The sequence below is a fragment of the Zonotrichia albicollis genome, chromosome 6 (assembly GCF_047830755.1).
Source record: "Zonotrichia albicollis isolate bZonAlb1 chromosome 6, bZonAlb1.hap1, whole genome shotgun sequence".
Classification (NCBI taxonomy): domain Eukaryota; kingdom Metazoa; phylum Chordata; class Aves; order Passeriformes; family Passerellidae; genus Zonotrichia; species Zonotrichia albicollis.
In genome coordinates, this window is record NC_133824.1 from 26,306,860 (window position 1) to 26,312,859 (window position 6,000).

General features: G+C 46.0%; 1 protein-coding gene across 2 annotated transcripts in view; it reads right to left on the reverse strand.

Annotated features, from left to right (window-relative positions):
* PLEKHH1 (pleckstrin homology, MyTH4 and FERM domain containing H1) overlaps window positions 1-3,705 on the reverse strand; it is a 50,756-nt gene extending 47,051 nt beyond the window's left edge. For both annotated transcript variants that reach the window (XM_074542841.1, XM_005479918.4), the window contains exon 1: window positions 3,321-3,705. The gene's annotated coding sequence lies outside the window, so the exon portion shown is untranslated. The remainder of the gene's footprint in view (window positions 1-3,320) is intronic.
* Window positions 3,706-6,000: the final 2,295 nt, after the last annotated feature.

The window sequence follows — 6,000 nt, forward strand, 5'->3', positions numbered from 1 at the left end:
ATGAGCTGCCTTTTAATTACCAGAATAAACATAACCATAACCAGCTTGTATCTGTTAAGTCTTGTAGATTATTACCCTTCAGTTTAGCTAGGGTTTTTTTTTCCTCCCTCATATTTACACCTTGATATATTTACAGATATCAAAAGCTTTACCTTAAGGACCGCAATTTGCAAGGCTAGAGACAAGGGGCCCCTTTAGTCTCATAAGGAAAGCTCCCTGCTCTCCCTCTGCACCTGTTCCAGATTCAGTACACATCACATAAAAGAGCTGGCTCTTCTCACTCCCGTTCATAGCCATGGATGACCACAACTGCATCTGAAAGGCAGCATGCACCCACAGCAAAGCCTAGTGTAAAGGCATTTAGCACTTTCCCCTCTCACAGGTAAGGCCTCATCTGATTGCCTCTTTTTTACAACCATATTGCACTGGTGGTTGACATTCACAGACAAGCTGACACAACTGGAATAGAGGAATTTCAGCTGACTTTTCCTTTGTAAATGGCAGATGTGGGAGAGCAGGAGGGTAATTACAAATGGACTGGAACAGAATATTAAAGCTCAGGTCTATGCCAGATCTCTGAAAGATCAAATTCTCTGTACTACAGGCGATCACAGTACCACACAACAAGACAAGAGGCAAAGGGCAGAAATTGATGCACAGGAACTTTCATCTGAACATAAAGAAGAAGTTTTCTATTGTGCAGGTGACTGAGCACTGGAACAGGTTGCCCAGAGAGGTTGTAGAGACTCCTCACCGGAGATATTCAAGAACCATCTGGATGCAATCCTGTGCAATGTGCTCTTGGATGGCCCTGTTTGAATAGGGACATTAGACCAGATGACCTACTGTGGTCCCTCCCAACCTGAACCATTCTGTGATTGCAAAATTCACCATGCCCATGGTAATCCTATGATTGATTAGCATAACTATAGGTTATATTTTTAATTACAGACAGTATTTTTAACATTTAAAAGGCACAGCTTGGTTTTGGGTGTCTGGAAGAAGTCTTACTCTTCATGCAACTGAGTCTTTTTCTCCTCTACTAATTTTAAAGAGTGCTCTGCCAGATTTTGTGCCCACTTTGTTACTTCTTCGAATGCGTGATTTTGTTTTGTGTCATTAGATTAATCCCCTGTGTCAGTAGCCAATTTTACCAGTAAAATACTTACCATCTAACCGCGCCCTCTCCAGCACTGTGATGTCACATTCTCTTGTCATTTGTCTATTTACTATTCTTCTCTTAATCCCGATCTCCTCCACTTAAGCTAATAACTTCCCCATGTGTCATCATACCAAATGAGTTCTGAAGACTAAATATTAGAATGATAGCTTTTCCCCCTAGCAAAAACCTTACACTTTTTCAGAGAAAGATACTGTATCACAATGTCTAATATTTATCTCTAGAGTACAACTTTATTTACAAAACTTATTCTGCATTTTCATTTACCATTAAAATACATTGTTCCTTTTCCCCTGTTCTTCTGAATGTAAGCAGTTCATCTGTACTCTGTGAATTTCAATACCAATTCCACATTGATACACTGACTTTAAATCACTTCCATCAGATCTGCCATTTCAGATGTCCTTTTTTGTAAGTCTTTAACCATCTTTTTCTCAGCACATTTTTTGATCCCCCCTCCTCTCCCACATATTGGTCCTCTTCAAATCAGATAAAGAATTTATAAGGATATATTTATATAAAGCTGCATAAGAAAAAGGTGTGAGCCTGATATTTGCAGAGGCAGTACTCTTATTTTAGGGATTCAGAACACAGGAGACAGCCACTCTATTCAAACAAGCTGAGATTTTCAAAACTTCATTCTGAAATGCATACAGCCACTTCTTAAAGAGCAGCTTGATTTTCAGTGTTAAGTATCTAACTGATTTTCAGTGTTAACTATCCAACTGTCAGTGACAATAATGGCAGATAAAAAGCCCTTAAAACTCTCTGGGGGAAAAATGACCCAACCACTTGCTAAATGCAGTCAAAATTAGAGGTCTCATGCATGTATCTGTAAGTTTTGACCAACATCAGAGACAGTTTTGACCCTAAACACCATATCCAAAATAAATATGATTATATTTACTTGTAATGTCCATATCCAGCCTTAATTCTGATGAAGCTGAAATTTAAATCAAGATGTCATGTGTTTGGGGGTTTTTCTTTGTGTTTTAAGACTACAATCAGCTGATGCTGCAGATGTAGGTGGATCCAGAACTAGAAATCAAAACACTTAGGAGACTTTGTACATTTCCACCTGAAAAGCTGAAATATTCAATCAATGTGAAGACTTTCAGGTACAGATACAAATGCAAGTAAAGTGTTTACAGCTTTGTTCATGCAGTGCAAACAAAGACAAGTGAACCGCTATTTCCATATTCCAGATGAGACTGCTCAGTTCAGCAACAGATTTACGCAGGCTGTCACAGAGGATTCACAGCACAGCAGGACTGCAGTTCTTAGCACCTGCCCATAAAAAGCACCAGTGTCTGAACAACTGAGCTGAATATTGGTCTAACTTTCAGCTACCATATTACAACAAAAGGAATCACTAGAAAAGTGATAAATGAAAGGGAAGAGAGTTCTTCTCATGTCACTGAATTGGCATCAAGGGGTTCAGCAGTACAGGCAATGGGCAAAACTCAGGGGGGAAATCAACTACTATTAATCGACATCCTCTCCCCAGCCACTTCATTTTCCACTTCATACTCGCCTCACCCTTCAGCTTTTTAGCACTGAGGCCATTGGAATTGCTCAGCCACACAGTCATTTCCCGCTCAGGAGTACGGCCTGAGAAGTGCAGAGCATGGGCGGAGAGGGGCGTGGGAGAGAAAATAACACAAAAAGCTGTGGAAAGGGCAAGGAAAAGGCTTGTCGCGGACCTGGGGTGGGAGGGAGCGGGGAATAATTTCCCCTCAATATCCGCGCAGGTGGCTTAGCTAGTAAAAGCGCCTGGAGGCAGGAAGAAGGGCTCCCAGTTGTGCTCTTCTACCTGCAGAGGTCTTGCCCTGCACACCGAGGCGTACCAGGAAGGCAGAAGAGACCGCTGAGCTTACAGACATTTAGTCTTGTACTGCATCTCCCCCTTCGTGTGGCCATTCCTCCCTCCGCTTCTTCCATACCTCTTCAGGGCCAAAGTCCCAGAGCGAGAGCAAACCTCAGTTATCAGAGATGCCACAACATCAGCCCCAGAATGCTCCCGCCAGTCCCCTTACGGTCACCCTCGAAGAACGCCAAGCCGGGGGAGGAAGGCTGTGCCAGCCAGCCCCGCGCAGACCGGCCCTGCGGAGCCCCCGGCCGCGTCCCCGCCCGCGCTCACCTTGGCCGGCGCGGAGGTCTCTGCCCGGCGGGGCAGGACGGGCGCAGCCGGCGGCGTCCCGGGGCTCCCGACCCGCGGCGCGGCGGGGCCGGCCCTGGCCGCGGGCAGCTGCGCGGTGCCGGGCGGCAGGCAGGTGCCCGGCACGGCTCCTGTCCCATTCAGCACTTTGCCATTCCCTCCCCGGTTTCCTTCGGGCGGGAGAGCCCGGCTCAAATATCAGACACGGCCCTCCCGAGGAGCGCAGGAACTGACATCAGCCGCCCCGGGCTTTTAACCCCTTCCCGGGCTCAGCGGCGAGGCAGGTGGGGCGGGCAGCGCAGGGTGCCTGGGGCCCGGGGCTCAACAGCGGCAGCCGCGCTCTGCCCCGGGCGGGGACATCTTCCTCTCCGCCCACCTTGCACCCTCAGGGGCTGCAACCGAGTTTCTCGAGATCTCCCTCGCAGTCATCTCCCAGACATCGGAGCTGATGCTACCCAAACCGCTTTAGACCACCAAGGCAGCGGCGTTTTCTGCGGAGCAGCCGGGCTGGTACCTACAGAAGCACGCTGCTCTTGCCGCCACTGGAGCCATGAGGGGCTGGCGGTCCGTCCGAAGCTCTCGTTGTAGGCAACCCCAGGGCATGAGGTGCCGCGACAGAGATGAAAACCAAACTAGTGTAGTGGTCTCCTGAGCAGAAGACACCAACCTACCTATACATGTACTGTGGCCATTTCTCACGTAAAATGGCTTAAACAAATAGGTCCAGGACTTCAAGCATTCCTAATGATAGCTGCCAGCACACAAAACATGTTATTCAGACATCAGACCATCACTTACTGAACTACTTTACATGCAGCAATGCCTTATATGAATATATGGTGACATACAGGAGTATATTGCCCATGTCATACCAAAACCTGGTGATATTTTACTGCCTCGGGAGGCTGGGCACTGGCAGTGAGTGCACATACCATGTGCTACTGGCTCCTGTCCTCTGCCCTGGCCACTCCCTGACACCCCAGGCTCGCCAAGCTTATGCTCTATGCTCTCTCCCTTGGTGTTGAGCAGACCAGAGCATGCAAATGGCAGTAAAAAGGGACTGGAGACAGATGGGTGTGGTAGGACTAAATGTCCCCAGAGATATGGACCTCAGACCACTGTGTTTTACCTTTACCTTTGTTCTGGTTCAGGTTTAGCAACTACTTGTTACTTATTCCATTACCAGGCTCATTATTTCCATCAGAAATACTTTTAAAATGTCTGTATGAGGCTCCCCTCAGTAGAGATAACAACAGTCATTCTGATGTGTATCTTTCCAGCCATTTTCCATGGACCTTTCACATGGGCCCTTCACTGTCATGACAGTCTGTCTCATCTCAAGAAAATGAGTCTGGCTTGTTGGTGAAGGGCTGCACCAGAATGATGATATCTTGAGTGGTTATGAGAGATCCATGAAAGCTCTGAAACTGTACATTGGCACCTCTTGAGGCTACTCACACAAAACAGGGCAGTCCGAAAAAAAAGGCTTCAACAGTCTATGAAGGAGGCACACAGAAGAACTGAACAAAATTATCTCCAAGGACACTAAGCAACACTATTCACTTGACATGGTTAAACAAGATCTTAAGAGTTTTTATCTGGCTCACAGATACTGCCTGGTTCAAGATCTGCTGTTTATTAAACATTCATTGTAAACTTTTTCTTCACACTGATAGTGTGCTTTCACTGATGTCTCAGCAGAGAAACATTGGGTACCAAATCACTTACTATGCAAAAATGAAAACACTGATGTGATTCAGTGGTTAAAATATAAAAATATAAGTAAAAACATAAGGTCAAGATTTGGACACTGGAGTGAATAAAGGCAGACCGAGATCTACACCTCATTATCCAAATAAGTAGTCAGATTTCCAAAGACTCTGAGGACCCTGCAGATCCCTAAAGATGGTTTTGCTTTAGATTTCTCATCTGTTTCCAGTTCCATGGGAATTTGGTTGAATGAAGCTGCCTGTTCCTAGCTAAGAGACAAAGCCTGCATTACAGAGCTGGTTCAGGCAGAGAGAAGGAATGCACTACACAGGGATGGCTGAAGAGCCAAGTGGAGACAGGCAAAGAACTGAAAAGAAACAGGCATCTGGGGAGGAGCTCTCCCATTTGGACAGGTGAGCAGGGACGGACAGAGACCAAGCTGACTGTTGGGACAGTATCATCCATACAGATTTCTCCAGCAATTCCAGAGGAAGGGGCTCCAGTTGCCTACAGTCTGCATGTTGCGTGTGAGTCTGTATTAATCATTATGCCCTGTGATCAAGGAATTGTAATAAAGAACCAGAAACAGCACAATTTGTGCCTTCCTATAGGTATTTCAGAAGGCAAAATGTAGTTTCATGCTTTACAGAGTCCACTCCTGAACTGAGGCTGGCTGAAGACAAAGTGAGAAAAGGAGCTATTCCCTTCACGCTCCCATCCTATTCTTGCTCCTTTCAACTACAGCGTGCTAGCAGAATATTTCTTAATCTGAATTTTGTAAGCTATTTTTATTCTTCCTTTAAAGGCACTGGTCAAGTTCTCTCATTTGCACCAGCAAAGCCAACCGGATCATATCACTCACTGAAACGTCAATATCTGGCCTTGTGTTTTTCCCAGGCAATGAAGCTTGACTGCCAGGACATTCCTCAGCCACTGCACTTTGTATAAAGTA